The sequence below is a fragment of the Nicotiana tabacum genome, chromosome 23 (assembly GCF_000715075.1).
Source record: "Nicotiana tabacum cultivar K326 chromosome 23, ASM71507v2, whole genome shotgun sequence".
Taxonomy (NCBI): domain Eukaryota; kingdom Viridiplantae; phylum Streptophyta; class Magnoliopsida; order Solanales; family Solanaceae; genus Nicotiana; species Nicotiana tabacum.
Window position 1 is genome coordinate 89,693,310 of NC_134102.1, and position 11,923 is coordinate 89,705,232.

Genomic DNA, 11,923 nt, shown 5'->3' on the forward strand with positions numbered 1-11,923 from the left:
GTCAAAGATGATCTGGAGATATACTTACCTGCTGATACTGACTCAACTCCTTCAATATAGTAAGTAAAATAATTGTACGGCCTTATAAGGCTCGGTATATATAACTGCTCTGCCATAGTAGGCTCGCTCATAGGCGCTCGGCCATACTAGGCTATGTATCTCGACCATGCTGGGCTCGCTCATAGGCGCTCGGCCACAGTAGGCTCGGTATATAACTTTCCATCTGATCAGAGGTTGCCCAATAGGGGCCTGCCCACCGATTATAGCTCGATGGTGGTGAAAATAGTGTAATACTGTATATATATATATAGACTCTCTGCTCTCTTGACTGAATAAAGACAAAACTAAACTGAATATGAAGTCTTGATAAGGAATAATATTGTAACTTATGAGACTAGAATAATGTGAATAAATTCATGAATACGAACTTCTCTTTACGTCTCATTATTAACACATGTAGCTACGAGATCATGCCAAAATGAAGGAAGGCTTAGCCTTAACATACCTTATCACAATATTTTCAATCACCAAGTTGAACTCACCTCTTCGCACCTTAATCTACAAGAATGATAATAATACTATCGTTAAGTTACGAAAGGTACAACTATCGCACAACGAACGACAAACCTATTTTGTATTAAAACGGGCAGCATCTCCCCTATAATATGCCCTTCCTCCAACTTCAAGATAACACCAACAATACAAGGACAGAACAATAACAACATATATACATCATTTTCCAGCCCTATATACACCATCAAATACTACAAAACAGCCCAACACACCCCAATCTCTTCGTACACAAAACGGCCACCGTAGTAGTGTCAAACGACCCGAAAATGTTATGACGAACGACCAGCCAACCACCCTACATTTATATGGTGTTTATAAACCCCCTTCCTCCTCCAAAACTCCACAAAATAGTAATAAAACACGCAGCCCAACAGCAACACAAAACAGTCCACAAAACAGTCCGCTACAAGTGAATAACTCGAACTCACGGCTTCCGATCACCATCCCGTGAGTTCTTACAAGTATAGAACGACTTACCATGAATTTACAGAAGAAAAAATGGATGAAAGAGAGCAGTAAACTCACCTTATTTGTTGGATAACTCAGCTCCTATCTTGGTTCTTCAAACTCTAAGTTTTACCTCCAATTGGAACTTGAAAGGGAGAGAAAATCAATTAGGGTTTGTGGGAAAGTTTTGGGAGGATTCTTTGCAGAGCTTATGTCTGGTTATTATGCTCTATTTTAAGTCTAATATATGAAGAAAATAGGCCCTTAAAAGGCCTCTTTGGACGACCCGAAATGGCCCATTTTTGGGCTTTCATTTAAGCAAGTAGGTGACACACCTACTTGTCACCTAGCAGCTTGCGCAGTATCGCAAAAATGCACATATCTCTCTACTCCGATGTCGTATTGACAAATGGTTTAATGCGTTGGAAAATAGACTCATAGATCTTTAATTTGATGGGTAGAACACACCATAACTCTAAGTATATTGGGAGAAAATTGCAGTTACATTTGACCCAAAGTTTCAGTAAAACTTATGAATGTAACTTGTGATGACTTTCATCGACTTTTGTTCCACAACTCGCTTGACTTAAAAACATAACACACGGATGTAATACGACTAATATAAATCATAACATAATCTCTTTATCATGTTAATCACCCTAGTCTCACCCCAAAGGTACATGTTATAACATTCCCAACTTGTCGACTTTCGATGAAACATTGTTTTATTTAATTGCTTTAGCTTCTGAACTGTCCAACCCTCTTTGTACTTGTTGTTCATGATCTTCAATATTTGTAACCTCAGAGGTAACATGATTAACTTACTTTATATACTTTTAAATATTATCTCATTTTTTTGTCCTACATTAGTTTGCTTACGACGCATTTTTACATACGAAAATATAGGGTGTAACAGGGGACCATTCGAAATTATTTTTCTTTTTGAGTAGTGTGAAGAAACGGTGACATTGTTCTAATGACCGGGAAATGAACCAGCTCAAAGCTGCCAATCTCCCCGTGAGCCTTTGGACTTCCTTCATGCTTGACAGTTGGTTCGGCATGTATTCTATGGCCTTGATATTATTGGGCTTTACCTCAATTTCCCTTTGTGATACCAGAAATTCTAGAAACTTACCAGAGCTGACCCCGATCGCGCATTTCTCGGGGTTAAGTTTCATATTATGCTTCCTTAGGATGTCAAAGTTTCTTGCAGATGTTTAAGGTGATCACCTGTATTTAAAGACTTAACGAGCATATCGTCTATATAAACTTCCATAGTTTTTCCTATTTATTTTTCAAACATCTTATTCACGAGCCGTTGATAAGTGGCTCCCACATTTTTCAACCCGAAAGGCATCACATTATAGCAATATGTACCAAAATTTGTTATTAACAAAGTCTTTTCCTGATCCTCCGGGTTCATCTTAATTTGATTGTACCCGGAATAAGCATTGAGGAAACTTATTAACTCGTGCTCGGCCGTAGCATCAATCATTTGATTGATGTTTGGCAATGGGAATGAGTCTTTCGGGCACGCCTTATTTAAATCTTTATAATATACACACATGCGAAATTTATTGTTCTTCTTAGGAACTACTACTACATTAGCTAACCAGTCTGGATACTTTACCTCTCAGATCAAACCGATATTAAGTAAACGAGTTACCTCTTCCTTGATGAATTTATTCCTGGCTTTGGCAATAGGGCATTTCTTTTATCTTACCGGAGGTACGTTGGGATCCAAACTTAACTTATGTAGGGCTACCTCCGCCGGGATACCTGTCATATCTGCATGCGACCATGCAAAACAACCGGCATTAGATTTAAGAAATTTAATAAAGCTAGACCTGAGCTCGGGATACAGTCCTGTCCCCAAGTGGAATTTCCTTTTTAAGAATTCTTCGAACAACGCAACTTGCTCAAGCGCTTCCGTTGTGGATTTTGTTGCATCCGTCTCTTCTGGAACTTGGAAATATCTTGGCACCTGAGAAAATCCTGACATTTGTGCCCCCGGGCTAACTTCATCTAGTTCGTAAGCGGGCGTCGGTTCCTGTAATTGATATGCCGCATGTTCCTTTCCTTTTCTACTGGAGATCGAAATTGCATTCATCTCCCTTGCCGCCGGTTAGTCACCCCTTATATGTTTAACTCCTTCAGGTATTGGAAACTTCAGCAATTGATGATATGTTGATGATACAACTTTCATTTCGTGCAACCACGGCCTTCCCAGAATAATGTTATATCCCATATCACCATCTACTACTTCAAAAAGAGTTGTTTTCATTACTCATTCGGTGTTTGTGGGTAACAAATTATCTCATCGGGTTGTCACGCTCGTGAGGTTGAATCCGGCGAGGAGTTTTATGGCCAGAATGATTCTTCCGGTGAGTTTAGCTTAATCTAATACTCTCCATTGTATGGTATTGGCCGAACTTCCTAGATCCACTAGAACATGTTTAATCTTAAAATCTAGCACATTTAAAGAAATTACCAATTTGTCGTTATGCAGCAGCAGCAGCAATTCGTCTGTGTTCTCCTCCGTGAAAGTGATATCGTCTTTGGCGACTTCCCGGAGCCTTTTGCTATGGGTTATTTATACTTTTATCTTTTTTGTTGCTGAAAAGGTGACTCTATTGATCTTGTTCCCCCTGAAGATCATGTTGATCGTTTGGCGCGGGGGATCTTCTCCTGCTTTCGAGGGTTCTGCGTTGTCCCGGTTACGACCATAATTGTTCTTAGCTCGGTCACTCAAGAATTCTCTGAGATGACCATTCTTCAACACTGTTGCCACTTCTTCCCGAAAGTGTCGGTAGTCCCCTGTCTGGTGGCCATTTGTCCCGTGGTATTCACACCACAAGTTGGGATCCCTCTAGCTGGGATCAAATCTCATTGATTTCGGGAACCGTGCGTCTTTGATGTTTCTCATGGCTAATACCAACTCCACTACACTGACGTTGAAATTGTATTCTGACAGCTTAGGGTAGGAAAGATCTTGCGGCCATGACGCTTCTTTATCCTACAATGATCTATTATTCCGCTCGCGATCAGTCCTTTTGTCGATGGCGAACCTGTCCGCTGACCGGAAGCCTCAGTCGTGGCCTTCGGTCCATTCGTAGGGCAAAAATCGGCCGCTCGAAGACCGTTCGTCCGTGTCAAAATCGTCTTTTGATTTTTCTCTGTTCTTTTCCCGTCCTTTTGTCGATGATGAAAAGCCAAGCTGATCATCTTCGATCTTTATCTTTGATTCATATCGGTTGTGGACATTCGCCCAAGTCGTTGCTTGAAACTCAAGTAGGCTTTCCTTCAATTTCTGGGAAATGTCTGAACTTCCGGATTTAGTCCCTTGGTGAATGCCTCAGCCGCCCATTCATCACGGACAGCCGGGAGCAACATTCTCTCCTTCTGGAATCGGGTAACGAACTCTCGTAGCAACTCGAACTCTCCTTGCGCAATCCTGAATATGTCGGCCTTTCAGGCCTGTACTTTTCTGGCCCCGGCATGAGCGTTGATGAAAGAGTTTGCGAGTATCTCAAAGGAGTTTATGAAATGCTTGGATAACAGTGAATACCACGTCAAGGCTCCCCTCGTGAGAGTCTCTCCAAATTTCTTCAACAAAAAAGATTCAATTTCGTGAGCTAAATCATTTCCCTTTCACCGCCGTTGTATAGATGGTAATATGCTCCTCAGGGTCTGAAGTTATGTTATACTTTGGCACATCAGGTATTTTAAACCGCTTCGGAATTAATTCTGGTGCCGCACTTGGCTTGTATGGCAATTGAGTATACTTCTTTGAGTCCGAACCTTTCAGCACCGGCGGTGCACCCGGGATTTGGTCCAGCGGGCGTTCACTTCTCTCATAAATTGTAAGAGTTCATTCTTGAAGGGATCGTTTTCGTTATTGGGGCCGGATTTGCTCCCCTCAGCCCCATCAGAGCCAACTTCTCCCCTCGAGGTATTGTTGTCGACCCTTTGCGTTGTTTGATTCGTCTATTTGCATTATTCGAAGCCCCCGACAACGCCTGCTTCCACTCCATCATAACCCTATCATGTCACGTGAGGTGGCCTAGAATGATCTCATATTTTTATTGTAGGACCCTTACCGCGTCAACGACATGTTTCTCCTCAGCATCATCAGGAGTTGTCTCCCGAACATGTCAAGGATATTGCATGCCATGCACTGGCGTGGCATCATTTCCCTTATTGTGGGTGTCACTGATTGAATCCTCGAAATGAGGTTGACCTCGTCGAACCTCGGGATTGTGTGTGTTGTTAACACCGTTATTTACCATTTCTTATGATTTCAAATAATCAAAAAACGTTAGTAAAAAAGGCAAGGATCAACTTAATTGCACGGCTGTCTAGGCCCCACTGTGGGCGCCAAACTATTTACCCGTAAAATAGTGCAGTTAAATTTATACGTGATTTCTAGACAAATGAATTAATCTGATCCTGAAATAACAAGATAATTGAAAATATATAAGACTTAGCCTTCATAGGAAGATGAAATGACTGAAATAAAGACTCTAGAAGTGAAGCCTCTGGGCGCAATAGTAATAAAAACAAGAATAGAAAATAAGAAGGTAAAATTGATTAGAGCTTTGAATAGATTGTAGTATTAATTTTCCAAAAAATTCGTGTCCTTACAATGATAACAGAGCTCACTATTTATAGCTACGTATAGGAAAGGAGGTCCTAGGATCGTGCCCTTCTTTAATGTCAATTATGAGGGCCATTGATGAAGATGTAACGGTGAGCATAAATGCTAAATTTCTTGTAACAGACAACGTACTTAATGTTGTGGAATATTCTCTATTGAATGCTACCGGGCGAAGAGTATCTATTGCATCCTTATGAGTGTTATTCTTTCCGGTCACAGACGGGACCGTTGCCTTCGATTTTCGCCATCCCCGTCTTAGATTCCACGTGTCCCTCTTTTGGGCGGCCACGTAGCATAGCGTAGTTTACCCTATACAATATGTATGATATATACTAACTGTGTGAAGAAGTATCCTTTAATGGATAAATTAAAGGAAAAGTGATGTGGATTTACCTGTTTTAGGTGAGAGAGAATATTGAAAGAAATATATTAGGGATATTTTAGGTGAGAGAGAAATTAGGAATAAGAAAAATTGTATATAATTTAATTTTAAATTTTAAATAAATTTTATATATGTAATATTCTGAAAGTAGTTGTAGTTTATTTAAATAAGTCTTTAAGAAGTTGTATTTTGTAAATTGCTCAAAAGGAAAAGTAAAGGGATCTTTACACAAACAAGGCTTAGTAACAAAGAAGCCCATTAGGACTTGGTACCTTTTTTTTTGTAAGAAAACATCAATCAAATTGAACAAAAAAAATTGTTCCTCTAGATAAAATAAAAAAGACGTCACGCTAGGGTTCTGCCAAATCAAATTGCTCCTTTAAATCTTTTCCTCACCCAAATCAAAATTCCAAAGAAATTGTCCGTCCAACTCTACTCCCTTGTTCCTTCTGTTCTTTCTTTTATTGTTTCTCTCTTATATTTCATATTTGTATTAACAATTTATACAAAAAAAATTGATTTTTAATCTTTGATTTTAGGGTTGTCCCCTATCTTGACCTTTATTTTTGTCAATTTATACTTTTGTGCTTCCTAAAATTTCAAATGTTGAGTTTCTGACAAGCCGACAAGGTGTGTTGTCCTACTTTTTATGTTTTTAGTTTCTTACTTTATTAATGAGACCAATATCCTCATAAAATTAGTGACTTTAGAAAATTTCCGATTATCAACTTTTATGTTTGATCGATTATTGTCCTCTTTTGTTATTGTTTTAAATAAAGTAATTGGTCGAGTGCAATTGAAATGATAATGTTTATTGGTGCGTTACTTTTTAAATATATATTAAATATCGGTACATGTTCTTTAGTATGCTTGTTATTGTATATTATTTTTAGGTCACGATCCTATATTAAAAGTTAGAACTCATACATCAAATCATAGATCCGCTTCTGACTAAACCAGCAAACATGGAGACACAAATTTTGACTATATATTTAAGGTAACTGACCCACGGCCTAACTAAGAACGTACCCCTACTCCCCTAGCGAACATAAACAAATAGGATATGACTCAAGGTTCCCAAGAACGTACTCCGAGAGAACATTAAGACTCAAGGCTTTACTGGCATGATAAGCAAATAGGATATGATATATCACACACCACAAAGGAAGAAGAAACCTGGACTTCAAAGAGTTGCTAGCTAGCATGTCCTGGATGTAAATGCCAAAGGTATAGGAGATAATCGTTAAGCTCCCGCTCACAATTTTCTGAAATTTCCACCATCATCCACAGCTAAACATGAATCAAATGATGGATAGTTAACTTCATACTCAACCAGAATAAGATAGGTTGCTGGCAAAGCAAGATATTCTGATCTTATAACTCCTTCGGAATTTTTTACTAGCTCTTATCTTTGTCTTACCACAAAATGCTCGATAGTTAATAAACCCCTGGAGTTTCATACAATGCTGCAAAAACTTGTGTCCCTTCATTAAGTTATTAATGGCAAGCACAAGAGTGCCCGAGTGTCCACAACACTTCAACAAACCTAATTAAATACTAATTAAGAAGCCTTTTCATCAATCATATATCATTTCCCTTCCCAATAGAATTGTCTGAACTGATTTCCTTCTCCATTCACCCCTTCAGATATAAGTAATTGGTCAATGACAAATAGTATCAAAGATCTATCCTAATCATCAATCAAATCCAGTAGGATTCAAATTCAAGTCTTGCTTGAAAGACACCTAACAACTTTGTTCATTAGTCATAATAAAAGATCGGATCAAAAAATAATTTTTACATAATTATTCGCGTGAGATCAGTTTTAATGGAGTAAGTGGTCAGTGAAGATTCATATAGCCGACCCAAACTTGTTTCAAAACAACCATCAAACTATCCAAATGTTCCTATACCAAATCACATTATGGAATGATGAGGCAAAAAAGCAGGCACAACCTGCAGATAAGTTGGCAGCTTTAAGCCATAGTCTTGATGGAATTCATATCTTCAACTCTTTGTCTAATCTTCCCAGACAGGTTAGGGGCCTCGTAAACATGGAAAGATGGAGTATCCCATCATTTAGGAATAACCAACTAAAGTAGCTCACGTCATCTATGAAACCCTCCCCCCAAAACCACTCATACACTTTTGTGAATTTTTGGTTAGGACAAATAGCATTAGTCTCATCTCAATTATCATTGCTAAATAGCACGGGCTAGCCAGTTTTCGGACTGGTCATTTAAAAATAGCTGGTGTTTGTCAAGTCATTGAAAAATAGTCAATATTTTGCTGCAACAGAAACCGGTCCAGCATAATATACTGGAGTTCGGTGCACCTGTGTATGAACTTCCAGCATATTATGCTGGACCGGTATACTTTGCTGGCTCCAGTATATTATGCTGGAATATTTTTCGGATTTTGAACAGTGTTTTCGTTCAGATTTATCTTTACATGAAAAGTGGCTAAATTTCGATTACTTTTGAAATTGTGGCTATTTTTGAATGACCACTTGTAAATCTGGCTATTTTTGAATTTCTCCCTATGATATTATCCGATTTGGACCAAGTCCGCACATCAATGATCAATGAGTTTCAGCTTTAATAAGGGTAGCCTGATACACTAAGCTTCCGCTATGCGCGGGGCTCGGGGAAGGGCCGGACCACAAGGGTCTATTTTATGCAGCCTTACCTTCAATTTATACAAGAGACTGTTTTCACGGCTCGAACCCATGATCTCCTGATCACATGAAAAAATTGTCCAGGTATATTGATATTTGTACACTCATCCGCCTTGAATTGCAGAGTACGCACTCAAAATGTTGTGTGCACGCGCGTGTATATCTGTATATGTATGTTTATCTCTCTATATACACAAACACGCGCACACACACAAACACGCACTCAGAGACTCACACATACATAAGAAGGCCCAAAACTGCTAGCAGTTCCGGTTACAACTTCACACTTGCTAGTGGTGCCTTCTTTTTTTTTACGGATACAGAGATTATCATAAATCCATAACCGGTTACATGAACATCTTCGTATCATAAATCCATGACTGATTTACATCTTCACACTTGCTAGTGGTGCCTTTTTTAATTACGGATGCAGAAATGATCATAAATCCATGACTGATTTACATCTTCACACTTGCTACTGGTGTCATTAATTTCCTTTTATTTTAAGAAATTTATTTTTCATCTTTTTTGCTAGTGGTGCTATTTCTTGGAGAGTTTTAAGCAGACATTCACATCACTAATGACGTATGCTCAATTCATCGCTTGTTATAGCGCATTTACACAAGCAGTTTGACTCCTGAACTTCATTTCAGAACTCAAATTTGTACACTTGATAGTTGATATAGAGACCCATTGTAAAGTATAATGATATCAGTCAATTGTGTACTTTTACAAGAACAACGAATTGAGCAGCGGAACCGAACTCGTGCAAATCAAATTTCTGACAGTAAGGGATTTGGCGAGACGAGTAAACATCATCTTACACAATACAAGCACAGATGTAGAGATATTCTTTTAAGCACTACAAAAATAGCAAGCTCACAGGAACAAACTTTGATCCACTAAGCTAGCTGACCCATCAATACCTAATGTTCAGTCAGTCTTCAACATTCAAAAGAAAATATTCCTAGAACATTATGACTAAAGGCTTTACTTGCTATCATAAATAAATACATCAAACTCAGTGTAATTTCACAAGTAGGGTCTGGAGAGGGTTATTGTGTACGCATACCATACCCCACCTTGAAGGTAGAGACTAAGTTACTCCAACACGGCAATTTATGTGTTGTACGCGTGTCGACACGACACTAGTATGGGTGTGGGGATGGGATCCGTACCGGATCTGGTCAAATAATTTTGGGTACTTTGACCATGACAGACAAAAAAATTTGAGATGAGATACAATTTGATTCCCAAAATCAGAACGAAAACTAGACTAAATTTGAAGAAAATAGCATACCTTACCTAGGAATCAATCCTTTACTTATCTACAACATGAAACTAAAAAAGAAATCCACACTTTACAAGCTATACTTAAGTATTGCATAAAATTTCTCATAACTTAATAGATATTTTTTATATTTTTATTTTTTTGAATTAATTTTAGCCGGATCCTTACACTCGTATCCGTACTAGGTTCCATATCCCCGAATCTTAGAATTTACATCTCGAAGGATCCGACCTCTAGACCTGCACCCGTGTCTGAGGCTCTGAGCAACTTAGGTAGAGAGGTTATTTTTGATAAACCTTCGGCTCACGAAAGACAAGAAAAAACAATAGCACCAAGCAGTAACAACAACAAGATAATAAGAAAGCGAGAGTAATATCACACACCACAGAGGAATAAAACAACCTGGACTTCAGAGAGTTGCTAACATGCCCTGTATGTAAATACATGATGAAAAAAATCAAAAGTACAGACGAGAATTGCAACTCGCCATTTTCTGAAATTTCCACTATTAGCCACAGCTAAACATGAATCAAATGATGGATAATTAACTTCATACTCAACCAAAATGAGACATGTTGCTGGAAGCAGCTGCAAAGGATGCATTGGCTCCTGAAAAAGGGAAAGGAGATATTCTGATTTTTCATAACTCTCCTCTTTTCCTTTGGAGATAGATATTCTGATTGTGTAACTATTATCTTTCTCTCAAGTCCTGCTTGAGACACTCCTGATAACTTTGTGCATTAGTCATAATAAAAAATGTATTCTAGGATACAATTTCAAGACAACTACCAGGATACCCAAATGTAAGTATAACAAATCATATTATTATGGAAATATGAGGCAATTAAAGCAGCAATCCATCGAGGTATATTAATATCTGTAACCCCATCCACCTTAAACTGCAGAGTAAGCACTCAAAGCTCTGCCTGTGTATGTATATGTGTACGTATACATACAAATACACATTACACTCAAAGACAAACATACATAAGAAGGTCCAAAACTGCTGGCACATATCCAAACAAATGAAAAGCTTAGTCTTTACAAGCAAATCTCAACACACAAACAAAATAGTAACTTTTGTTAACATAACATAAGATCGGAAGCAAATAATACGCAACAAAATAACTACAAATAAATAGAAATGTTTACCAGTGGTGCTTTGAAGAATACTCTACTAGAGTTGGAGATTTTGGATGAAAACGCCCCAATAAGCCTCTGATAACTAGATTTTCCTTCATCCTGTCACAGATGACTCGCCCTTATCACACTAAACACCCACCAAAATATTTGATTTCTATGTGTAAAAATTTAGATTTGAGAAAGGAGGGAATATGAAGGGTCGTTGTAGAGAAGGGCGAAAGTCATCTGCGACAGGAGCATCGGAAGATCTGAACATCAAAGGCATCGGAGCGATTTGGATTTTGGAGATAGACAAATCGATTTTCTAGGGTTAGTAAAGACGGCCCCGCGAGCTAGTAATATCGAGTGTCCATCAAATAAACAGTCTATCACCGCGTTAGAGGTATTACTGGAAAAAAGACAAAGTGACAAACGCGTTCTCTTTTTCCATTTTTGTGTCGGGCTCTTTTTCGGCAGTCCACCATGTTCTATTCTTTATTTTAGAGCTTTTAATCCCTTCATTATTGAGAATTTCTGATTTTAATCCTTATAAATTATAATAATAATAATATTTGGTGAAATACATATAATCTTTTTTTTTGGTAATTAAACTTTTGTATTAATCACCAAGTGAAATTATGCAAAGAGCAATAGCTATACACAGCTTGCTAACTGTAATTAACTACCTGAGCTATAAGACTACACTAAAAACTATAGCTATGAATTACATTTGCTAACTGTAATTAACTACCTGAGCTATAAGACTACACTAAA

The 11,923-nt window shown here is 38.1% G+C and overlaps 1 long non-coding RNA gene across 1 annotated transcript; it reads right to left on the reverse strand.

Annotated features, from left to right (window-relative positions):
- Positions 1-10,383: 10,383 nt before the first annotated feature.
- Positions 10,384-11,647, reverse strand: LOC107764330 (uncharacterized). The gene is made up of 2 exons (XR_001643228.2): positions 11,180-11,647; positions 10,384-10,751 (listed from the first exon to the last, which is right to left on the reverse strand). It is a non-coding gene; the product is annotated as an uncharacterized LOC107764330 (long non-coding RNA).
- Between the last annotated feature and the right edge of the window lie 276 nt (positions 11,648-11,923).